The 26,146-nt window shown below is 45.0% G+C and overlaps 2 long non-coding RNA genes across 5 annotated transcripts; one reads left to right on the top strand and one right to left on the bottom strand.

Moving 5' to 3' along the window:
* Positions 1-1,910: 1,910 nt before the first annotated feature.
* On the bottom strand, positions 1,911-5,012 carry LOC4335500 (uncharacterized). Its single transcript, XR_010740953.1, has 4 exons — positions 4,718-5,012; positions 4,493-4,606; positions 4,312-4,374; positions 1,911-2,848 (listed from the first exon to the last, which is right to left on the bottom strand). It is a non-coding gene; the product is annotated as an uncharacterized lncRNA (long non-coding RNA).
* Positions 5,013-19,126: 14,114 nt separating this feature from the next.
* On the top strand, positions 19,127-22,535 carry LOC112938592 (uncharacterized). 4 transcript variants are annotated; one of them, XR_010740520.1, is made up of 5 exons: positions 19,127-19,723; positions 19,800-19,887; positions 20,091-20,166; positions 21,392-21,551; positions 22,206-22,366. It is a non-coding gene; the product is annotated as an uncharacterized lncRNA (long non-coding RNA). The 4 variants fall into 4 exon arrangements; XR_003241749.2 differs by lacking the exon at positions 19,127-19,723 and having other exon boundaries at positions 19,770-19,887; XR_003241748.2 differs by having other exon boundaries at positions 19,127-20,166; positions 22,187-22,535.
* The last annotated feature ends 3,611 nt before the right edge of the window (positions 22,536-26,146 follow it).

The following is a 26,146-nucleotide window of genomic DNA, read 5'->3' as shown; positions in this document are numbered from 1 at the left end:
GTTATATACTTACAAAAGAATAGAAAACAGCAGCGGAAAAACAGTCTAGCGATGGCTCCAGCTCCACTCCCACAGGCAGCTCAACTGGGGTATAAGCCAAACGTCTTCTCCTTCTGGATCCTTTTTCTTCAACTGAGGTTTGATTGATTATTGCAAGGTGAGTACATGGAATACTCCGCAAGCCACATAGCAAATATGCAAGTGCACAAGGATACCAAAAGGATGGTATATTATAGGGCTCATTTGCAAAAGCAGCATTTAGCAAACATTCAGGAGTAGTAAAACAGTAGAGTAATTAATCATTAATATTAATCAACACTAAACAGGCTTGTACCCACTCAATTTATGACAGGATAAAGTTGAATTGTTAGTTGGCATTCTGGGATGTAAGATTGGTTCTCTACCTTCTTTGGGATTACTTTTGGGCACCATATGGCCTAGAGTGGTGGACTTTGCTCTGTTAGTAGACAGCATAGAAAGAAGGCTGACAGCATGCTCCATATTTCTGCCTCATGGAGGAAGATTAACATTGATCAATCCAGTCCTTTCATTAATCCCAACCTACTAATGTCCTTATTGCAGCTACCAGTTCTAGTCATCAAGGCCATTGACACAGCTCGAAAGAACTGTCTGTGGAGGGGGAATAACCCTTCTTCTACAAGGAAATCTCTAACCTCCTGGGACAGGGTGTGCACCCCTAAAGAGAAAGGAGGTTTAGGAGTGATCAATCTGAGAGTTCAAAACACAGCGCTCCTCCTAAAGCACATGGTCAAATTCTATAATGGTGCTGATTTACCCTGAGTAAAGCTGATCTCACAAACATATTATGATTCTAAAGTTCCACACTTGATCGTGAATAAGGATTCATTTTGGTGGAGGGATATCACATCTCTTGCAGACATCTTCAAGGGAATAGCCAAATGTGAAATCAGGACAGGAACAACTGCCCTTTTCTGGAATGATCTATGGAATGATGATTTTAAATGCACTAGCTACCCCAATCTTTTTGCTGTGACCATGTATAAAACTGATTCAGTGAAAGCCATGTGTTCAAGACCTTTAGAAGATTCTTTTACCCTACCCCTCTCAGATGTGGCCTATTTTGAATTTTTGCAGCTACATCAATCTGAACATACAGTCAGGAATGGGGGATGCTTGGAATTTTATCTGGGGTTCAGACAAGTACACAGCTAAGAAATTTTATAAGCTTAACTTTTCTGCGTTACAACCCTCCAGACCCATGATTTGGTTGTGGAAAACAAAATGTGTCATGAAGATAAAAGTTTTTGCTTGGCTCCTGTTCTGTGACAGACTCAACACAAGAGATATGCTGGATAGAAGACATTGTGCCAAAGAAAATGATGACCTCACATGTGTTTTGTGCAATGCGGATTGCAGAGAAACAAGGTTACATCTTTTCTTCTCCTGTCCGTTCAGTATCAGTTGTTGGCAGCACCTGGGAATTGAGTGGAATCATAATTTGGAGTTTTTCCAAATGATCGCCCTAGCAAGAATCAAGTTTGCTCAGACGGGCTTCCTGGAGATTTTCTTTTTGGTAGCTTGGCACATATGGAAGCAAATGAATGGTTTAATCTTTCAAAACGTTCAACCCTCCTTCCAAGCCTAGAGATCACTTTTTGTCAAAGAAGTTCTTCTGCATATATGCAGAATGAAGGATCCCTTAAAGCAATTTGTTTTTAATTGGGTACAAACCATATAGTCTTTCTTGCGGTTTCCTCTTGTAACTCTGTAACCTTGTAAATATTTTTCAATCTTTATAAAATTACAATGTTGGGCAAAGCCTTGGCAGTAATTCCGGTAAAAAAAAACACTGAACAGCACACCCATGCTGCACAGGCCCAACCATCCTGAATAACCATACCCGGCTGTACAGATCTAACTCCAAACCAGGAGCTAAGTAAATTATTATTAGTTATAGCATCAATAATTATCGTGAGAGGTCTTAGACTAATCATGAAAAACATTGCTCAACCCGTCCATGACCGCGGGTACGGCTATTCGAATAGTTTTACTCTGGCCAGAGGTTTACAAATTTACCCACAAGACACAACTCCACAATATGTCACCATATCATCATGTGCCCATGCTGAACATGTCACCATTTGTATAGTTGTGACAAGACCCCTCACATAGCTCAACTCAAAGCAGTGCACCTTTCCTGGATCATAATCACCCCCTCAAAAAACCAGACGCATGGACTCCACAGCGACCCCCACGGACTTCTCGCCGCTTCACAGTCTGGCGCACCAAAATGAGCCTTGCTATACAAAGTGTCTAGCCGTTGCCCATTCTGACTTGTCGTTAGTATGGTTAATGTCTCACAACAGTAGCTCGTGAACTGGTCCTTAATTGTTATGAGCACGACCATCAAAACCATGTGCTCACAACCCACCATTAATCAAGTTTTAGTTCACAATTAGTTAATAACCAATCACGATTGACCATCGTGAGCTACCATTAAATATCCATAAGTCATAGTGAAACATGATTTATCTCATTAATGAGCTATTGTTTCTAAGCATGGCTAAGCATCTATTATAAGCATATAGCTGAACCAAACCAATATATAAGGTTTAAGCTAATCAAATTATAACCCATACGAAAATAAAGTCATCTTCGGCCATAATTAATTGGGAAAGGCTCACCACCCGATGACATTCGAAAATAATGTAGGAGTTCAAATAAAACAATAGCTTTAAACGGGTTCAACATGATCAAAGGGTTATTTGGGATCTGTGTGACTTGCCTTGCAATAATCGGTCTCCAGTTAGTCTTCTGGAACACTTCCGATGCACTCACGAACCTTCGACACAACGGAAACGACAAGCTAACACACAAAATGAGGAAAAAGACTAAGAAACTCCAAATAAACAGTACATAAAAAGTAAAAAAACATGTAGATCATTATTTTAGATGAATTATGAGACTTGAACGGCCTCATTCCGACTTTATATGAATTAGTTATGAATTTTACAAAATTAATTCCAATTAAAGCCTATTAAAGAAAAAACTATTCCAAATTGATTAAACAATTTACAAACGATTTATAACTGAGATTAAAGATTAAAACAACCTCCAGAAATTATTGGAACGAATTTAGTAAACGACATATAGTAAAAAGAACTAATATGCCATCGAAAAGGGATAACAGGATTTATATTGATTTTTGGATGGCTGAGAATAAACTTGACCGAGTTGACCAAGATCGGATGGCTCGGATTGATCTGGCAAGCGAACCTCAACGAGTCAATTCTACGTGACACGGGATCACCCAAATGATCAACCGAAACCAGCGAACGGAACCGGCAGCTCTGAACGGCTCTAAACTAAAGGACGACTCAACGTGGATGAACGAACGAAACACGAGAAACACCTCGTTCGAACGAACGAGCTAACGGCTCAACTATGGCTGCGGCTAAACCGGTGAGCTAGACACGATTCACGATAAAGCCCTGGTACTACAAACGATAGGTCGGTAGGAATTTAGGGATGCACCTACGGCTTTGCAACTCAGCTACCGGGCTACGGGCAATGAACAAACCACAACATCGACGACTCGGGATAGCGGTGGTGTTGCATGGTCTGGGGCAGCGGCTAGGGAGCGACGGTGACACGGTTTAGCAGCGGCACGATTGCGGCAACGACTCGGCAAGGCGCGGCAGCGGCAATGACCCAACAACGACTTAGCAAGACGGCTACCGAGCGGTAGCAATGGCTCGGCTGAGCCGGCAATGCGGCAGCGGCTACGGTGCATTGGCGAGGCGGCTAAGCGGCAAGCAACATCACGTGGCTAGGGTTAGGGCGACGGCACAGCCGGTAGCGACGGTGCACGGGCTAGGGCAGCAACGCGCCGAGCAACAACACGATAGGCATGGCTGTGGCAAAGCGGTAAACAGTGGCAGCGGTAGCGATGCACGACAGCGGTGGCTGCTACAAGCGGCTCGGCAAAGCGACGGCAACGCCGCACGACGTGCAGGCGCAGCAGTGGCGACATGGCAGCGATGACGCAGCAAAGGCGATGCCGCAGCAGCGGCAACAGCAAGCGACACGGCCGACGTGGCAAGGCGGCAGCCGGCACGGACTCTGGCAGCGGCGCAGGGCTTGGACAGCAGCGGCGACACTAGGCGGCGGCGTGCAGCAGCTGTGGCACAGCGAGCAGCGAGGCGGCGGCATCTAGTGGCACAGCGACACGACAAGAGATGCGCATGGCAGCGGCACAACAGCGACTACACGAAGACATGAACGCAGCTACACAAAGATTAAACCTAGGGAACGGAAAGGAGGCCTCACCGGGGAAGATCGAAGAGGAAGACGGCGACGATTCGGTGGCAACACACGATGATGATGACGACGCTAGGACCAAACAAGATTAGATTAGAATAGATTTTTTTTTTGCGGGGAAGATTAGAATAGATTAAGTCCCTAGGGATAAACTACACCGGTAAACGACATGGGAGAGAGGAGAGCTCACTGGAGAAGATGACGGCGATGACCAAGACGACAACGGCGAGGGGTGACGACAAGCAGCAGCGGCGGCTAGGGTGCAGGAGGCGGCTAAACAGGAGGAGGAGGAGGCTAGGGGCGGCTGCAACAAAAACAGGAAACAGGAGGGGAGAGGACGGCTTATATAGGGGAGGATTGAATAAGATTAGGTGGGGCTGAGGGAGGCACGGCAGAGGGGGAGATGGATTCCTACTTGGAACGCAAGGAACCATGCCGGGAAAACCTAGGGTTTGGCGGAGAGATAAACTCGAAAATGAATCCAAATTCGCGCCGGATTCAAAGGGATAAAGTCAGATTTTGGGGGCCATAGGTAGAGGAGGATAAGAGGAATATTTCCCCTCAACCAATTTTCGAAATGAGCCACACTATCGGCCGGATTTGATGGAGGAGGCGGCGATGCACAGGCTCGGGACGGCTGGCTCAGGCTCTGTCTGGCGCTGGAAGATGAACAGTAGCGTGGGCAGGAGAGGTAGACTTTTTGCTGGGCTGAAAAGAAAAGAAGGAAGTGATAAGAAATAGACTTCCCCGAAGAAGAAGGAGACCTGGCTTTGTCTGGAGCTGGAAGATGAACAGTAGAGCGGGGACGAATAGTAGACTTTCTGCTTGGCCGAAAAGAAAAGAAGAAAGGGAAAAGAAATAGACTTCCCTGAAGAAGAAGGAGACAGGAAGGAAGCAGAGATAGGCAAAGAGGAAGGACGGGCTGAGGACAACAGATAGACTTTTCCAGTTTCAGCACGAAAAGGAAAAGGGAATTTAATTTACTTTTCCAATTAAATTAATCACTAAAATAATGCTTGAATTGTTAAAAATACTTCCAATTCTCGAATAATTTCAAGAAAAATTCAGAAAGTACTTGAACACTATAAGTATTTAAAAAATTATGAACAGACCATTTAATGATTAATTTAATATTTAAATAATTGCTGAATTGCTCTTTGTATTATTAAAATTAGTAATTGAGCTCTGAAAAATCCGAGAAAATTCCAGAGAGTATAATTAACCACAGAGAATTTAATAAAAATTAAATTCAGCAAAGCTTTATATTTAGGAAATTTTATTTCCCAAATTTAACTTCACTTGTAAATTAATGAATAATTAATATAAATTCTAATAACAATTTATAAATCCTAAAACGAAAATCAGGATGTGACACTGTTACTCTGGATTCTCTTCAAATGGCCAAGTTATGACTATAACTGGACTTCGACTAACGGTGTAGCGATTCTCCCACTACTTATGCAATTTGTTAAGTACAACCATACACCTGGTCTTCGCCTAGTGTGCTTGTTGTGTCATCATCTACGTCAATTTCTGTAAGTGTTTATATGTACAATATTTGTCCGTTGATCCTCTTTTCTTACATCGCCTCGTCTTGAAGTCAGTCCTATTGTTCCTTTACGCTGTTCTGACAGAGCCTCCGAGAAACCTAAGGGGATTTCGGCTAGGGACGCCCAGAGTTGATAAGGCTTTGTTAGATGCTGCAGAGCCAAACGACCATGTCAGAGTGCTCACTGGATGTGTATTAACTAAGCCGTGTAATCGAGAATTGGTTTTCCCAACTTCACGGCTGGGGGCTAGGATTTGCCATCCTCAGCTTGGTTCGTTATAAGATTTAAGTTGCCTTTGTGGAAAATGGTTTTTCCAAAAAAGCAGCTGGGGGCTAGGAGTACTGTCGCACCCTGAAGTTCCCCTCCTTGCTTTAAAATCCTTAAAATGAATCCTCCGAAGAAATGATTTAATTTAACCTAGAGTTGAATCTTTAATTAATAAATGCATTTAATAAACGGAATCGACATGTGGAATTTTTCTTGGATTCTACATGTCAAAATATGCTAACAGGATTTTTAGTGGAATTTTCAGAGCCTTGGAAATAATTTTAACCCATTAGAATAATCAAAGTGCAATATTTAATCCCTGGGAATTCCTTTTTTTTTCTTTTTCTTTTTCTCTCTTGTTGGGCCGTCGGCCCATCACCTCCCGCGCCCCCTTCCTTACCGGGCCGGCCCGTTTTCCCTCCTCCTCCCGAAGGCCAGGCCGACTCCCCCTCTCTCCCTCGGGCGCTGACAGGTGGGGCCACCTGTCAGCCCCTTCCCCAACCTCCAGCCGCTCCCCAAGCCGGCGACCGCCGCGCCGCCCACTTTCTCCGCCTTCCCCGCGCCCCCACTCCCGCACACCCCGCCTTCACCGCACCCACGCCCCCACTCCCGCTCGCGCCCACGTCGCAAGATGGCCGGGATTCGAATTCGAATCCCGCCTCTCTCTCTCTCTCCCCTCCCCCAACTTCCCCCGCAAACTTCGGCGAAATCGAGCCACTCCCGACCGTTCCCGACCTCTCCGCCCCTATATAATCCATCTCCACCTCCTCCTCCTCATTTTTCCTTTTTTCGCCGGCCTCTCCCGAGCTCTCCACCGCTCTCGCACCGTGCACCAATCCGCCGCTGGCTCTTCCATTGCTCCGGTCGCCTCTAGCCGCCGCTAGGGTCGCCGCCGCACCGCACCGTCGCCGCCGTCGGGTTCGCGTGGCCGAACCCCACCTCGCCCACACCTCCTCCGTCGAATTCCGCCATCGGAGGCCGCCGTCCGCCGTGCGCCAGTGAGCCTTTCCTTAGCCGCCGCCGTCGGCCACGGTTCCCGCTCGCCGTGGACTCCCTCTCCCCCTCTAACCCCTCTCTTTTTCTCTCTTAGGGAGTCTCGGAACCCGTCGGCCGCTCGCCGTCGTTCCCCGGCCATCGCCGTCGCCGTTCGCCGTCATCTTCCTCCACGCCGGCCAACTCATGGTGAGGCGCCTCTCCTCCTCTTTTCCCCTCCCTCTCCCTCCTAGCGCCGAGCCAGGCCGAGCCGCCGCTTCGGCCGTGCGCCGCCGCCTTCGCGTCGCCGCCTTCGCGCCGCCGCCTCCCGCCGCCGGTTGCCGTCACCGGCGACGCGTGCGCCGCCGCCCTTGCCATGGCGGGCCGGCCGGCTTGATGCCGAGCCCGGCCGATGCCTCGCCACTCCCCTTGGGCCGGTGCCGAGTGGGGCCCGCCTGTCAGTGCCCCTCTTTTCCCCCTTGTGTCACCGACTAATGGGGCCCGCATGTCGGCGCCGCCCCCCTCCTTGATGACGTCAGCCCTGGGATATATTGCGCAATTAAGGTTTTTCTTTTTATAGTAAAAACACAGTGAATCTTCTAAAATTCATAGAAAATTCATCCGAGCTCCGTTTAAGCCCATTCAAGTCTCAGTAAATCAAGAAAAATGTGTAGAATCCATTAAAAATGGTTTTGTTCTCTATTTCAGTAGTCTTATAGCATGTTTGTATTATTTTCTTTGTATGTCGCTTAGATTTCGGCTCTCCCGACGCTCCGGTGTACCTTGAAATAGTCGCCGAGGTTCCTCCAGCAGCAGTGTAAGGCAAGTCATGCTTGTCACTTGAACATGTTGATCCTATATTGCAAATGCTCTACCATTTTCCCTTAAATACTGCATCGTTTTAAAATGTTACTATGGGATGTTTACCTACTGTTACAACCATGCTCCTTTATTATCTTGGGATATAACATGACTAGAGATTGGACTAGGGATTGCTTAGCCTTGCTTAGTTCAACTAGCACACAATGGGGGACTACATTAATGCATAGATATTAGATTCTAGTAATGATGTTGGTTAATGCCACCGCTCCGGTGTCGGTTAATTAAAATATATTAAATGGTGGGCTGTGGGTGCATGGTTTTGATGGTCATGCCCATGGCAATTAAGGACTGGTTCGCGGGATGCCTTGGAAGAACTTATTGTACTTACCACAAGCGAGCGTGGGCAACGGCTTGGCCCGTAGTGTAACTTTCCTCTAGCTGACGCATCCAGGCAAGGGTGGGCGTGATGGAGTTTGGATGGGCCCTGCGACGGCCTATCCGGCTTCCGGATTCACCTAGGCACGAGAGGGGACTGCCCGCTACCTTGCGAGGAGTGGGGGTGAAACCTGAGGTGTGGTGTGCTTGGTTAGAGGGGGTTATGCGAAAGGTCCTGTCACGGCCTCTTTCCGGTATGTCGTGGTGCCATGTCGACGCACGGAAACGTGTCGTGGGGCTGTGTCTTGTGGGTACAGTTGTACACCTCTGATCAGAGTAAAACTATTCGAATAGCCGTGCCCGCGGTTATGGGCGGTCAACCAAATTCACCGTGATTAGCTCACCTTAGTGTAGTCTGATGGAACTGATTAGTTCAGGTGGTTGGTTGGGCCTGTTGCAACGTGGTGTAGCGTTGAACGGTGGATGGTTAATATTGATTAATTATTACAACTGTTTTACTGCTTTCAACTACTGTTTATAAATGCTCGCTTTATGCCAAAGAACCTCTCTAGCTACCCTTTGGTAATATCCTGCATCATACCTCTGTTCTGGTATGACTTGCTGAGTACAGTGGGTAGTACTCAGTCTTGCTCTATTTTTCCCCAACCCCAGAGTTTGGGTATGCGTCAGATGGCGGTTTCTCCGAGGAGTAGGCTTCGTCCGTGCCGTCGAGGATGCCTGTGGAGTGTTGTTTCCGCTGCCGTTCAAGTCAAGGCTTAGCTCCAGCTATCTTTTGTTTTTCCGCTGCATTTATGTAAGACTTTTATAATGTTTGTAAGACGTGGATCTGCATGTCAACTTTGTCGTTTGTGTACCCCGGCCGATCCTGGACAGGGATTTTAATGCACATTCTGCTTGGGATTCTATTTAGGAATTCCTGGGCGTGACAAGTACCGAACTCCGTTTGCTGAGGACAAGTCTGGCGAGAATACTCTTTTATTGCCACACGCAGATTCAATTTATTCTCAAATTTTCCATACATATTATACCATGATACCCTTGATCGTTCGCTCGGGGGCTATTTCTGTTTAATATTTTGTTCTATTGATTTCAGGAAAATTCCATTCAACGTTGTCGAGGACTCTAGGTCTCTATGATCTTACATCAGGATCGACTAAAGCGAGTTCAGCAAATGTTTTGAGTATTGATTTCAGGAAAGTCGGACATTAGAACAGTCAAGTCAAATTTCAGGGCTTTGTCGCACACTTTACGACTACTCGATTACTCAAGGACGGTTGATGGAGCTCGACAAGGAATATGGAAAGAAGCGATGGTGTACCCGCTGAGATAAAATTTCTTGACTTCAATCCAAATTCTCGATTACGATAAGACAGGAGACTTAGTCGCATGCTCCATACCTTCTCAGTTGACATCGTGATTAACCTAGACAAAACCAGTATGGCGCTGTTGATGGCTGTTAAGTACCAAATTAACGCCGTCAATACCTGCATAAAACCATAAAAGTAAAACATTCAATGTAGTGGTAGGGTTTATTTCTAACCATTTCCACGAGTGTTGGTGTATATTTGGATGCAGGTGACGAACCACCAAAGTTGAGACAAAAAATACATAGAGGAGGATGTGAATTAAACATCCATATTCCAGCCTATGGAGCTTTGGACCCAAAAACCTAATGAAACACATTCAAATGGGCCAATTGCAAGTACATTTGGGCTAAGGGGTTATCCACCAAAGCCTATGAGAAAATTCGGAGCAAAATGGGCTAGAAAGGGTTTGGCCGAACCAAGTGGTTCGGCCGAACCCCTAGCTGCGCCGTTCGGCCCCAAACTTCACAGGCCGGCAGTTACCGACTTGCCACGACAGTTTCTACCGACTTTACTTGAATAACCGTCATCTGCTGGACACATGGCACTAGGAGGATAAAGATGCTCATTGGATGCTTGGAGGATCTCCACTCTCTCAAGTCACCTCCACACTATAAATACCCTTCTCCTCTCCCTCATTCACACACACCAAAGCACGAGCTGAATTACAAGAGGCTCTAGTGTACTTTATTGTATATTAGAATAGGGAGAGAGAAAGGTAGAAGGAATCGGAGGAATCCCGGAGTTGTCTGTTATCTCCTCTTACTTTTGTATCTTGTTAATTACTCTGCTTTAATAGAAACATTATTCTGAGCAATTAAGGTTTGCTTAGTGAGAATTACTTCTTGGTTAGTTAATTGCGTAGACGCGGTGTCTGGGTAATTAATCTCCAGTGGTTGCTGCATATCCTACAGTACGTTTGAGGTGGGTATAGAGGTGGTGACAGCCCTCAAGAGCACTTAAGTCCTCCCTGTCCGGGTACATAGTAGAGCGACATCTGGGAACAGCGGGTTGCCAGTGCCTAAAGTATTGCGTTAGGATTAATGTTAAGCTTTCCCTAGACACTGTTTCTCATTAGGAAATCCTCTCTGCCCTCTGCCCACATTAGCTTTGTGTCCTTGGATGAACCAGAGGAAGAGATAATCACACACGTTCCCTTGGATTCGATACCCTTGGAATACTCCGTAGGGGAAGTGCTACATCGGTATATCCGTGCTTGAGGATTTTATCTGTGACGTTAAGAAATACCAACATGCGCCTGCGGAGGCCGATAAGAGGGATCTAGCGCTATCTCTGATCACACCGAGAATGGTCAAGAGAGCACGACAACAGTTGTTCCAAGGTTTTCGGTCGAGAACATCAACTCGCTCATGGTTATGGATACCACATACCTAATAGTAGTTGACTAAACTCGGCAGAGCCCACCACATATCATGTCTTATACAAAATCATACCTCGTATATAGAAGGAGTTTCGGATAAGGAAGTACGAATAGAGTTCTACATAGAAACTATAAGGACTACTCGGATTGTAGCCATATTGGTCTCCCTAGTCCTATATGGACAAGGGGACATCTATGGGTTTAAATAAACCCCCTAGGAGGAGGGGGAGAGGACAATCAATACACAAGACATATACAAGCCAACACACGCCAAGACATGCCGCCGGATATCGATATCAGAGATATGCCTAGACAGACTCAATCTGGTGCCTGCAGAGGCCAACGAGAGGGATCTAGCTCTATCTCTGATCTTGCCGAGTGCGGATTCGAGTAGGAAAACTACCCCGTTGTCGACTACGTGATGGTTTTCTAGGCCGCCAAGTTGACAACGGCTAGATAGGTTATCCTAAATATTGCACTAGTGTGATTATGATGAATAAGAGCAACACCGGCTTCGGCCAACAGGAGTAGGGCTATTACCTGACAAATAAGGGGCCCGAACCTGTATAAAAATCCTTGTCTCCATTTCTTTTACTTCAATCTCGCATATAACCTGGTACCAACGATCCCCATACTATGCAAAATACCGTAGTCGTGATACCAAACATCAACAATACCGCTATAGCACTTCACCTTTGGGTGACCACAAAAGGATAGTGAACTCAGGGAACGTATGTAATCTACCTAAGGCTAAGACTGTTCAAGGACAACAACTATCGGTAGGATAGCTAGGCTAGAAAGGATTTTCTATATGTTTTCACTATCTAAGCTAAGTAAATGTAATTTTCTAACTGCTGCTTCGGGCACCGATCCCTGCTGGTCTGCCAGCGTGGTTCCGGCTATAGCTGTATGATGTATCCGAACATGGAGGATTACTAGGACGGGATTCTGGGATATCATCACCTGTCGTCTACCTCTAACAAATCCGTGGGATACACAAAAAACAAATATAATCTCTAACCTAGACACCACGTCTAAGTTATTAATTACTACTCTAATACTTGCGCAGGAATTTCCTCCTTTATCTAGAGCCCTAGTACTAGAGCACTTAGTACAAATACTAAACAATAAACCCGCAAAGATGAAAATTTATCTCACTTAGACTAAGTAATTAAATAACAAAAGAAAGGATCCTGAATGCTTACTTGATAGAAGAAGTTTCTCTGAAACCGGAGTAGAGTGCACCGACAGCTCCGGTACTCCTCAAGAATTCCTCCTAGAAATCTACACTCGCCGAGGTAGAAGTCGAAGAGAGCGCCAAACTTCCGGGCACTCCTCCAGAGATTCCCTAACTCTCTACCTATTTTCTAATGTACAAAAGATACAATAGAATCTCTTATAATTCAGCTCAAAGTTGTGTGTATTGGAATGAGAGCCTCTCATCTTTTATAGGCTCCAAATGACGGTTATGACCATGGGAAATGACCAAAATACCCTCCAACCATCATTGGGGAGTAATCATGGCCATCCACGTGGAACAGATGGCAGGAGGCGCCACGAATGGTTCGGCTGAACCCAAAAACACTCCTCCCGGCCTCTCCTTCGGCTGGGAGGTTGCTTATTGGGCCCCCAACATCATGTACTACGATTTTTTTCCAATTCTAAGTGGTTTTGATTGACATATGGACCCTCCAATCCGTGTAAACGTGTCCTGATTGTGCGGATGTGTATTTTGTTGCATGACGGGTGTGTTTTCTCCTTAAAACACTTGCATACGCATATTTCACCAACACTAGTGGAAATGATTAGTAATAATCCCTACCACTGAGTTGGATACCATATTTTATTTCATTATATGCAAGCATTGATGGTCCAATATTATGATTTAAGAACTGTCAATAGTGGTTTTCATACAAAATCCTTGCATACATATATTTCACCGATACTTGTGAAAATGATTAGTAATAGCCACTACCACTAGGTTTGATGTTTTATTTCAATTGCTTATATGTAGGAATTGATGGTCGGATTTGGTATTTAAGGACCATCAACAGGGTTCATCTCTCCCTCCTTACCATGCACAGGGCTGTGGTTCCCTCTGACGGGTGTGGCAATGGCCTCTCCCCTCCCTAGCGCTGCAGTGACCAGCACTACCTAAGCCAGCGCCACCCCTCAAGCTCGGAAGTGATGAGCACTGCCGACTGCCAACGTTGATGCCTCTCACCAAAGCTAGGCGGCGGCAATAGAGTAGGCGAGGAATACTACACCATGACATAAAATTACCGGCAGATGTGTATTAGCAAAAATATAGAATTATCTACTAACTACCTGTTGGTAAAAGGTTTGAATGGACCATATGTCAGCAATGCTACAATATAGGAGTAGGAATCTATTTCTGTCAGCAATTCTATATAACTTCAGGTCAAAGTATATGTCGGTAATACTAACTTTAAAGTCAGACTATGTGTTGGTAAAACTTGCCAATCCATCATGTGCCACCAAAGTTTCATCCGTGTGTCACGCCCGTGATAAATTCATCCCGAAATAAAAATCATTCTCTAAATGGAATAATAGAATTAATTAAAATTCGAAAAGAAATTGGCAAATACTAAAATACGTACAAGAAAAATTCGAATGTTGTCCGGAGATTTTTTGTTAAATTCTCCGTGGTCTAAAAAGAGCCCTCAAATTTTACTTGAATTTTCAGAGCACCGAAAATATTATTAAGCAACAAAAACAATTATCAGAGTTTATTAAAAAGAAAAACCTAAAATTAATCCCCCTCCTCCCTTTGGGCCAAGTCTGGTCCAAAGTCCTCCCACTCTCTCCCGGCCCGCGGCCAAAGTCCTCCCTTCCTCCCTCTCTTTCTCTCCCTCTCCTTCTCTCCCTCCTTCTCTTGGGCCTCCCCTTCCCCTCCCGGCCCACTCCCTCCTCTCCTCCTCCTTCTGGGCCGCCCCTCCCCTCCCTCCTTCCCTCTCGGCCCAGACGCCCGGCCCAAATCAGGCCGAGCCGAACCAGCCGCGTGCACGCGCGCCGATTGCGACCGCGTGGGTCCCACCCCCGGTCGTCGTCAACCTCCAGCCGCCCGGCCTCCTTCCTCTCTCTCTCTCCCGTGCAAACATAGCTCCTTCCTCCCCCCAAATCCGCCTCAATCCAATGCCTACATTCAAATTAAATTAGGGGAATGGAAACCCCATTACTCCCTCTTCAATTCCCCTAATTTTTCCCCTTGAATCCTGTCCCCAATTGCCGGGGATTTATTCCCTCCCTTGACCGGCATTCATGGCCGCCGGCCGGATTCCCGGCGCCGTCCCCGCCCTTGCCATGGCCTGCTCCCCTCTGTGACCTATAAAACGGGATCTCCTCCCTCTCCTGTCCCCGTTTTGCCTCTTCCCGAGCTCCCCCACGGCCGCACCACTTCTCCCCGCCGTCCTCCTTCTCCCTCCCATGCCGCCGGCCACTTCCAGCCGCCCGTGCCGCCGCGCCAGTGCGTCGGCTGGCCGCGCCACCATCTTCCTCGGCCTCGCAGGTGCCTCCTCTACGCCGGCCTGCCCTCCGTTTCCCGTGGAGACCTCCGGAAGTGCATCCCCGCCGGCAACAGTGGCGTTGCCGCCACTGTTCCGCCTCCGGCCGCCTCTGCCGCGTCTCTTGTGCACCGGCCGACGTCGCCACCACCTCTCCCGGCACCGGAAAGCCGTCCTCTTGCCCGGCCAGGCCACGGCGTCGCCCGTATTTCGCCAGAACACCGCCGTGCCGCGCCGGCCTCTCCATCAGCCTCGCCGGAATTTCCCCGGTCGGCCCTTCCTCCACTCGTGCGCCGTTGGCCGCGCAACCACCACCTTCGGCATCACAGCGGCGAGCCAGCAACGTCGTCCTTGGCTTCGCCTCCCCTTCAGTTGAATCCGCCGGCGTTCGTCGTCGCCTCCTCGCCGGTTCCCATCGTCGTCCTCCCATCGTTCCCGGTAGTCGTGGTGTTCGTCTCTCCGTCAAGCCGTGCTGTTCGTCGCCCGCCTTTCGTCAAGGTTGCTGCAGCCCCGTCGTCGTCTTCGTCCTCGGCTCTGCATCGTCAAGCGTTGCATCGACCGCGTCTCGCCTTCGTCCAAGGATCGCCGCCGAAGTCGTTCCCTCGCCGTTCGTCTCCGTCGTCCCCGAGCCGTCTCCGCCGCCCGTTCGCCGTCCTCGTTCCCACGTGTCGTCGCGTGGTGGTAAGGGTCCGTCCTTTCGCTGCCCCCGTCCTCGTCCTTTCGGTGTCGCCCCGTGCCCATTGTGTGGTTGTCGACCCTGGTACCCGTGTACCGGTGTCGGTAGTCGTTCGTGGGTGCGTGTGGTGACCGTGTTTGTGTGCCCACTCGGTAGCCGCGTGGTTTCCACGTGTGCAGCCCGCGTGGTGTCTAGTGGAGTCCGTTTGTCGGCCACTCGCCTTGGTTGACACACGGGGTCTGCTTCCGTCGACCCGTGGACCGTCTCTATGTATTCGGTCTACCGTGGTCCATTAGGTTGACATGTTGGGTCCGCATGTCAATAGCGCAGCCTTCCTGTCTTTTCCAGGCTAGCGCTTGCACATGTTTTATAGTTGCAAAACCTAATCATAATAATCCGTAAATCTTCATATAACAGCATTAAACTTTGGATGATCATATCTTGGTCATACGAACTCCTAATCGACCCATTCAAGTCTCTTAATGTTTGTCATAACCTAAAGAACCGTGTGCTTTCTTTTTATGTATTGTTATTACTTCTTTTTAGGCTTGTAGTTTTGCTTGTGTGCTTCGCGTAGCTTCTGTCATTCCGGAGGTTTCCGAAGCATGCTTCGCGGTCGTCGCCGAAGGTTCGGAGTGCCGTTCTCTCTGAGCAACGCAAGTCGCATCACCCTTGAGCATATTGAATCCCAGTTTATAAAATTATTTTGATTTAAATTATTGCATTACCGCTTTACTTAAATTCCCGCGTTATCACTGTTTTATTTAGCCATGCCTATTTACCTTTGTTATGACCTTATTATTATTGCTATTGTTATTATTATCTTGTTCACCCTAGGATAAACAAAACCCCAACTAGTGGGTACTCTATTAACGGTTCCACTAGTATGAATTTAGGTAGATGCTTCGCTGATTAATTAGGCAACACTAGGTGGTTTTATAACTTTAGACTTTGGGAATTCTTATATCATTTGGACAGTATGGAATGGTTGGCTTATGTTGGAATTGGACACACACCTCCCCCTCTATTCAAAACCCCTAAAATGGTTTTAGGCTGGGCTCAAGGTGCATGGTTCTGCTAGTAGCACCTCGGCCACTATAAGGACCGGTCTTCGAGCCTCTGTTGCAAAGCACTACTGTACTAACCACATGTCTAATGGGTAAGGCTTAACCCGGTGCTCAGTCTAGTCCTGGCAAGAGTACACGGATGGAGATGGACGAAGTCGGGGCTCGATGGACATCTCTAGGGCAAATGAAGGCTACACGAGCTGCGGCTCGGTAGTCGAGATGTCATGGCACAGGGCCGGTGTCCTGCTGCTAGGGGCTCAATCTTACCTACCTGTCTCGGGATTTCGGCCATAGGCGAGGTTGGGTCGGTGCTTTTGTCACGGCTAGGATGGGTAAAGGGGTTATGTCACATCCTTTACGATGGGTTCCACGGCCGTGGAATGCAGAGTAAAGATGTGTCTAGAGGGTAAAGATGTACACCTCTGATCAGATTATAATCTATTCGAATAGCTGTGCCCTCGGTTATGGGCATGCCTAGCAATGTACCAAAGTTAGAAGTTTGCTTCTTAAAACTTGCTTAACAACTAAAATGTGGAATGATTGGCCTGAGTTGGCTTGGGATGAGCTGGGACCCAGGTCGGGTTGCCAGTTCGGTCTGAATCATCGTAGGCCTTGGGTTAAGGCAGGTTCGTGTGGGTTCACGGCCTTGATTAATAATATTGTGTAGCTCTAGGATCGTGTTTGCAAAATAGCTTTGGGCAACTAAGTGACTTTTAAATGTTGTTTACTGCAAAACCTAACCCCTATTATTAGCCCCTTGTACCCCTTGCATTAATCATGCATCTCCCGGTGTGGCTTGCTGAGTACTGTGGTTGTACTCATTCTTGCTCTATCTCTCCCCCCTTCAGTAAGAGAAGCTTTAGAGAAGAAGTCCTAGGTGGAGTCCTGGCTTATGCCCCAGTTGAGCGCCTGTGAAGATGGAACCGTAGGCCCGCTAGTCCGCTGCTGTTTACTTTTGTTTGTCAGGCCTGAAGTGTCTTTGTAATAATGGAAATATTATTGATATAATAAAGATGTGTCTTTTATATCATGTTTGTGTGGTGTACCCTGGCTTTTCCTGGGACGGGGATTAATACACTAGCGTTCGGGAAAATGTAAATTTTCTCGGTCGCGACACGTTGGATCCTAATCGAACAGTCTTGTTAACGCCAGAATTTGGTAAGCCCAAAGTCATCATCGGCCTAGAGTCAGTATCGGCTTTAGAGTCTTGGAATCAGCCGATGGGAGTCGTCAAATCGCCAGCAGTTGTATTCTTGGTGGAGTGGGATCAATTAGAGGAAATTTATCCAGAAGAGTCCGAGTTCAAGGAGGATGCGGCATGGCAAATATATCTATTAATTTGGAGTAGTTTGTTAGTTTCCTTTTATCTTAAGGAAAGTGTGTTTAGTGTCCTATAAGGACTTTATGTTTTCCTTTTATCTTTAGGACAGTTTCTTTCTTGTCCTACAAAGACTAGTATCTACCCATGGGTATAAATATGTGCACCCGGGGTCATTGTAAATTATCTCTCTTGATCAATACAACTACTCTCGGCGCATCGCCACCCTCTTTACCGAGGTTTTTTACTTATCTTCCGGTGGAATTTGGCACCTGACATGAGGCTGCATTGGTTCAGTTCGATCTCTGGCGAAGGAGTAAGTCCTACGTTCCACCGGCCCTGGTGAATCTATTGGCTATATTGGTGTTGTTCAAGGCTGCATTGCTTCGATCTCTTGGATCGCTCTGGTTTGGTTGATATATTTGCCTACCTGATATCTCAATTCTATCTCTAATTGCATTGTGTTTAGAGACGCATCGGTTTAGTTGGGACTGTCTCGGTTAGGTCTGATCTTCTGTCTTAGCCGATATATCTCTGCAATCACAATGTTGTTCTAAATAGATTTGTTATATCCATCACATTAGACAGATCTAGCTCATCAAGCATTAGATTATCATATACAATCTCGTGCTGTATCGGTTAGGTTCGACCTACTAGATTGTTGTTGATAATATAAATCTTGTTGAGCCGATAGGTTCACGCTAGTGTTTTATCGGGGTGCTAGCCGATAAGTTATCTGGACGTTGCATCGGCTTATAAGGATTACATACAAGTTGGATTTAGCCGATTACAACAAAGGTTTCACTGTTTATCTAATCGTTTGGATTCTATGACATCGGACCTCCAGCCGATGTATGCTTTAACCTTCGGATCAATGCTTATTCTATCATATTGTATTGCTAGCCGATTGGTTTATACTAGATTATATTGTTATTTTATTACATCATCATCAGCCGATTGCCTTTATATCATTATCTATATTGGACATATAGCCGATTGCTTAAATCCAATCGTTATTGGCTATTATCGGCATCGGCTGGAACTACTCCATCGGCTTGTCAGCCGATCGGCTCATTGATCTATTATTTGTATATCTTGTCAGTTGCAGGGTCAAACTGATTGGCACGCCCGCATCTCACTAACCTTTGGTTCTGCACTGGAGCTAAGCAGATCTCCCAGGCCAGTGTATGTTTTTCGCGTCAACAAGTCTAGATCCATTTATCAAGATGATATATCTCTGCTACTTAAAAGTTCCGTAGTGGTGACGGTGACTCCAACCTTGACAGATACGCGAAATATAGAAAGTCGGATCGCCTAATCGAACGGCTCAGATCGCCTTTCTCTTCCTACGCATCCAGCGCACGCGTCTCCCTCGAATCTCGATCGCTCTCTCCTCTCCCCTACCCTCAACCCCCTGATCCACGCCACCGCAACCCCCTCAACCGCCCGCATCCCCGATCCGTTCTCTCCCCCTTTCCTCCTTCCCCACCGTCGCTGCCGTCCTCCCCGGCACTCCCAATCCCTTTCTCCTCCATGCCGCACCGCCTCCCCATCGTCGCAGCCGCCCCGTCGCCCCTGCTCGCCTGCATCCACCACACCGCCTCCCTCCCCAGTCGAGACGGCGTCGCCTCCTCGCCCCCTTCGCAGCCAGATTGACACCGCGCCGTTCAATCCACCGCCTCAAGCACCATGCATCGTCGTCGTTGCAGGCGTCAGCACGGGCGCGGGCGCTGCCGATCCCGAGTCGAGACGACGTCGTCCGCTGCTGCTTCTCCACCACTGACGGTTGCCCTGCGTATATCCTCCCTATTATCGCGGTCCCCACCTGCTCCTGAATCCTGATCCACAAAAACAGCGGAGCGCCGTCGGCCTCTCTGCCTCCCTGCGACCACCAGTGGCATCTGCCCCGCCGTCGGCTCTCCCTCACCCGCGACTCGCCGACGATGGTGCTCCACAAACCATTCAGGCCGTCACTGGTCTCCGGAGCGCCCGAGGCCGACGTGTCTCGCACTCCCTATAATCTTGCTTTGCTGTAGCAGTAACAACATCATAACATATCGTGGTTCATACAATGGATCAGGCTGGTAATTCGATTCCAATTCTTGCTCCTGAACTTTTTTATTGGTGATAATGTTCAGCAGATTGGTTTGGTGGTGGCAGTGCGGCACCACTGATTTGTGTTAGACATTGGTCCTTATCCAACCCTCTAATCTCTTGATTATGCTCACTTACGATGACTTCAGCTCAGGTGGTTGAAAGAAACACTCCTAGACTGCTATTTATTTTTACGTTACAGGGATTTGGCTACAGATAGTTGCAAGCTGCAATGTTCTGATATTTGTTATGTTTTAGAGCAAAATCTGCCTTATATATAATGTTATAATTAGGCTTCGAATTTCTTGCTTATGTTCTTTAAAAATTCCAAGTAACCTTTTCAGTTCTTTATGTCAGGTTAATTGACAGATCGAGTTGCACTTACACATATCTTGTTTTAGGAAATGCTCCAATGGCCCTTGAATCCAGCAAAGTAAGTATTTTTTTATGCTTGATCTGTGACTGATCTCAAACAGATAAATTGAAATGAGTAACTTGTACACAGATAAAAAAGTGACATGGGACTTGATTAGAGTTACGGTATTTTTATCTTACGAGGCGCCAGCATTATTTGAGTTTTATGAGTCAAATATTCTTCCATTTTTTCCTGTTATTTGGTTGTGTCATGTCATTATTTGAGTTTTATTGGGTAAATTGTGTCCTGACTGGTCCTGAGCTGGATGTAGTGCTTAATTGGTGCAAAAACTGGGCTTAAGTTGCAGTCAATTTCCAGTCATGTGTTTGAAACCATTGTTTTCTGATTACTTTAATTAAATAATCCATGATCACAATATAAACCATATGTGCAAATATCCAGTCATGTGTCGTGTGCATGATCAGATGACTGCTATTGGCTATAATGCAGTGATTCTGAAATTGCTATTTGCCAAGGCTTCCTATTTTTGCTGAACTGCTGCAGCAGTATAGTGCCACCAAATGAAAGTGAACACGTAAGCATATTGTTTGGGAGAAGATCACAGTTCGGAATTTCAGATTATAACCAAGATAAAGAATCACTCAACTTTATGATCGACTTGCTATTCATGTTTATTACTCCCTCATTTCCTAAATGTTTGACGCCGTTGACTTTTTTAAATATGTTTGACCGTTCGTCTTATTCAAAAACTTTTATGAAATGTGTAAAACTATATGTATACATAAAAGTATATTTAACAATAAATCAAATGATAGGAAAAGAATTAATAATTACTAAATTTTTTTAATAAGACGAACGGTCAAACATTTTTAAAAAAGTCAACGGCGTCAAATATTTTGGGATGGAGGGAGTATAAAATAGTTCCTACTGAACGTTGTCGGCTACTTGTTGATTCTTTTTAGGTGGTGTTTGTTCCTGTGCACAAATAGGTCTGCACATGCACATGCGATTTCTCTTACAGTTATTTTGGTGCTTTAAAATGCTTTACGTATTGGTAATATTAGAGCCTAGAGGTCAAAAACTATTTTGTATAGAGAAAATTATCCCACATAGCCATCTGTTGTTTATTCAAGAAAATATTCTATGTATCTTCTGGGAACCATATGTGATACACAAATTGAATTTTATGTCCATTGTTAGAGAATCCATTTGCTTGAATCAAAATTAGAGAATCATATATCTGATGGAAAATTGTCTTTTTACCAATATGTTTGCCTTGCAGATTGGTAGTTCCTCTCGTCCTCCAGGCACCAGCTATGGACAATATCTATACCTCAAGGAAGCCTCTTCATGTTCCCCTCAATATTTCTTTCTGGGTGCATGCACTCTATGCTTGCTATGCAAAACCCAATGTATGTGAATGTGATCCTTATGCTGCAAAGGTGCTACTATAAACACTTCGTTTTTTATCTATTTATTTAAACATTCTTTGTTGGTGTCGGTGCATTGCCTCTGAATTTTAGATCCTTTTTTAGTGCAAAATGCATATGAATGTGTGGCATTGATATTCCCTTGGAGATGAAGCAAGGTATTCAGTGTTTGCAAATTAACATTTACGAGTAGGATTTACCTAGCTAGCATGGCCTCTTTCATAGCCACTTTTGCATGTATGAATCTTGTGAATTGTGGTCCTATAGGCAAATAGAAAGGTAAAATTACGTGATCAACTCGAGCTCTTTTTCATATTTGTGCCACTCATATTTGTCCTAAGTTTTAACTGTATTTTAATTTAATCTTAAATTCAGCCCAACTACTCTTGCGGATGTTATTTAATGAATTTGGATGTGATTGTACTGCAAGTTAATCTAGAAATTCATTTCCCTGTTTTCATAACAACAAAACTTTTAAAGATGTTATCCCTTTATTGTCATTCAAGTCAGCATTAAGCTTGCTGGTTGAAAATTTGAAGTTTTTTTAGTTCATTCTGAAGTATGAAGTAGTATAGAACTTTCTGATTTTCTATTGGTGTTTAGCTCTTAATTGTTGTTTTATCTGAGAATTCACTGCTGACTGCTAGCTTAACCATCTCAATAAAGCTGATGAAGACAAGGTGCTCGATATTCAGACGATATTGGTCAAGTATAACATATTTCATATTGACCAGTGAGAAGCATCCGAAAGAAGTAAACGAATGAGCATTGAGTTCCAGAAAATGGTGTATAGTATAGATGGAATTATGAAAAGCATCTCTTTCCTTCTCTTCCATCTCTCCCTCCCTTGATTCCCAGCCATAGAATCCTAGATCTGGATGGTGGATTGGAGTATTGGTGACCGGGCATTGTGGGTGCTAAATTCTCCTATAAACTTGATCAAACTTGAAAAAATTTAACTAATAATATGAATCGGAGGGAGTAGTAAGAAAAGTAACCAATTGTTGAAATCATAGAGGCGACATGACGCTGTTGGATGCGGATGACGATGGTGGCTCTAATGGAAGCAAATAGTATGATGTCAGCGCTGGTGGAAGCCGATAGCATGGAGGTGGTGGAAGTGAAGGATGAGAGTGATGACCTATTGCTGAAATCTGACAGATGACAGGGAGATTGAAAGGCGTTTTGATCGATATACATGCCGATAGACAGGGAAGAGTGAAGACCCTTCCAGGGAGGGCAATTGACTATGCAAATTGCATTTTACTCCCTCAAAATGGTATTTTACATTTAAGTTATTTTTTGGTGTTGGACATAATTCGATAGTAAGAGATTGCCAGTACATAGATGTACCGAGTAGAGCTGTCAAAAAAGCTCAAGACTCACGAGCTACTTGAGTTTGATTCGTTATGATCCTGATTCAAGCTCGAATTTCTTGGGCGAGCCTCAGCATCCAGCGCATGTTCTTTCTAGCAGGCTTTTCCTCCCTCCTCTCTCTTAATTTGCCCGTTCAAATTATATATCTACCAGAGTAGCACTAGGACTGGCAGGGCGGAAGGGCATACTCCCTCCGTCCCAAAATAAAGGCAAACCCTGGGTTTCCGTGTCCAATTTTAACTGTCCGTCTTATATGAAATTTTTTTATAATTTGTATTTTCATTGTTGTTAGATGATAAAACATGATAAATATTTTATGCGTGATTTGTCTTTTTAATTTTTTTATATTTTTTTCAAAAATAAGACGGACGGTCAAATGTTGGGCACGGAAACCAAGGTTTGTCTTTTTTTTTTTAATGGAGGGAGCATGCATTTGTTATTCCATGTCCCAAAAAGAGCATGGCTAGTACTGGTACTAGTGTGTGGCTTGCTTTAACGTAGGATCACTAGCATTACTTTCCCCATCTAATCATGCATCACAGTGTCAACTTTTCAAGTGAATGGGATGAATCTGTTATAGTATTTCACTGCACCACCAGGCAGGCTTGAGAAGAGCTCGAAGCTCGAACTAGCCGAGCTTGAGCTCAGCTTCAAGCTCACAGCAAACCAGGGCTTGACTTGAGCTCGACTCAAGTCTGTAGCGAGCTTGAGCCTACATATGGAAGCTTCCTCGAGCTTGGCTCGTTGATAGCCCCTAGTACTGACTCTTACTTTCCACTCCCTTCATCCAACTGATCTGATCTGCGCATAAGGTTTGTCTACTTTGACCAAGGATAATAAAAATAATTTCCATTGTGAATATAAGCCACATTGATAAGGTTCCATGCACAACAGCTCCTTCAGCGTACACGTGTGTTCTTCTGTGATTCTACTCCGACAAAAACCGTCCTCACATTTTTATACGCATATCAATTTCTGATTTTGTTTTGGGTTTTAATTATGTGCTGATCAAAATTGGATGGAGAGAGTAATTATTGTTGTTGGTTGACTTTGATGCCGATGATAAAATTAATACCCAGTGATAAGTGCTTTGCTATGGGTGTTGAAGATTTTCAGGATGGTTCTTAGTTAAATAAGGGCTGTCGTCCCTAGTCGGTTGCCCGTGGGATGGTTAGATGGGTGTATCGGTAATCAATTACGTTTCCTTTGCTTTTAGTCTATGATATTTAGCAGGTCGGCTACTGTGTAATCTAAAGATGTACTCCCTCCTCCGTTTCGTTTTATTTGACAACGTTGACTTTTTAGCACATGTTTGACCGTTCGTCTTATTTAAAAACTTTTGTGAAATATGAAAAACTATACGTATGCATAAAAGTATATTTAACAATCAATCAAATGATAGGAAAAGAATTAATAATTATTTAAAATTTTTGAATAAGACGAGTGGTCAAACATATGCTAAAAAGTCAACGGTGTCAAATAAAACGAAACGGAGGGAGTATTATCTTTATGTTTGTCTATGTTTAGAACTTACATAAATATTTCTTGATGTCATCGCTTGAGGTGAAAATGCATAACTAATTACTATCGCGCGGATATGGGTTTGAAACAATTGAGATTTTTGCAAAATAGCATGAGAAGGGTCTCCTAGGGTATGCGCTTTGGGTCATTGTCATCGAGTTGATGATTAGGCGGTGCATGCCTCGGTAGGGCATTAACATGCTCATATGTTAAACATCTCCTTTGGTCCTAGTTTGGCACTGTGCTTGTTAAACCATTAATTGTTCTAGGTCATGTACATGATGAGGATGGGTGCTATTCTTTTTATGGATCCCATCTATCAAATATAATGTGATGGCACATGTTAGAGAGGTCAGCGGTATAGTACTTGTGGATCTCGGCATCCTAAATTCATGAAATTTTGGCGGTACGGTATCCATTATTTTTGGTATAATTTCCTGAAATTTTAGATTAGTATTTCGTAGAACAAAAGTTTGAAAGGTTCAATTCTAATTGCCTTGTCTTCTAACTGAAATTTGGTTGTAAATTTTAATTCAGCCACATAAATTCATAAACAAGCAATCACATCACAACTTCACAAGGCTAATCTATTTTCAAGGTAAATTAAACTAGGGACGTTACAGAAGTACTCACCCTTTGTTCTTAAATATTATCCGAAACCGACAAGGGTAATGCCGAGTTTGAGGATTGTGCCTGATGTCTTAACCCTATAAGTTGCCTATGATACCTTAGACAGATGCTATTATTTCTTTTTTCGTAGCTTCTTCAGTTTCTACTACCTTCGTCCCAAAATGTTCTTACCTAGAAGGCTAGGACTGTTCAGATTAGTTATTCTAGGATGAATAACATATCTCATTCTAGGTAGCAACATTTTGGAATGGAGGAAGTAGTAAACTGTGTAAGACTTTTCAACTTTATCAGACTTAACACAAAATAAAAACCACAGTAATTGTGTGTATGCAACATATTATATTTCAGTGGTATCAATTTTTTTTCGAAAGATGCCCATCCTATTCTCAACTTTGGAAGATTAGACCGGCATAACGTCTCGGTGTTGAGGGGTATATCACCTACCACTACCACTGAAAGAATAATTTGTCATAAATAAGAGCACTGTTGGTATTTCTTATGACCACAGATAAATCTGCAAGCACACGGAATACCGCTGTAGCACTTCACCTTCGGGTGACCCCAAAAGGATATCGAACTCAGGGAACGTGTGTAATCTACCTAAGGCTAAGAGAATCCAAGGACAACTATAGGCAGGCAGGCTAGAGAGGACTTTCTATGTGCTTTAATTATCTACGCTAAGCAAGGTAATTCCCTATCTGTTGCTTCGGGCACCGACCCCTACTGGTCTGCTAGCGTGGTTCCGGCTATAGCTCTATGATGTATCCAAACGTGGAGGATTACTAGGACGGGATTCAGGGCTGTCACCACTTGCCGCCTACCTCTGACAAATCCGTGGGATACACAACAAACAAAGGTAATCTCTAACCTAAACACCACGTCTAAGTTATTAATTACTACTCTAATACTTGTACATGAACTTCCTTCTTTATCCAGAGTCCTAGTACTAGAGCACTTAGTATGAATACTAAACAATGTACACGCAAAGATGGAAATCTATCTTACTCAGACAAAGTAATTAAATAATATAAGAAAGGAACACGAATGCTTACTTTATAGAAGAAGTTCTTCGAACCCGG

Source organism: Oryza sativa, chromosome 4 (assembly GCF_034140825.1).
Source record: "Oryza sativa Japonica Group chromosome 4, ASM3414082v1".
In the NCBI taxonomy this organism is placed as follows: Eukaryota; Viridiplantae; Streptophyta; class Magnoliopsida; order Poales; family Poaceae; genus Oryza; species Oryza sativa.
This window is presented reverse-complemented; position numbering and strand designations above follow the sequence as displayed.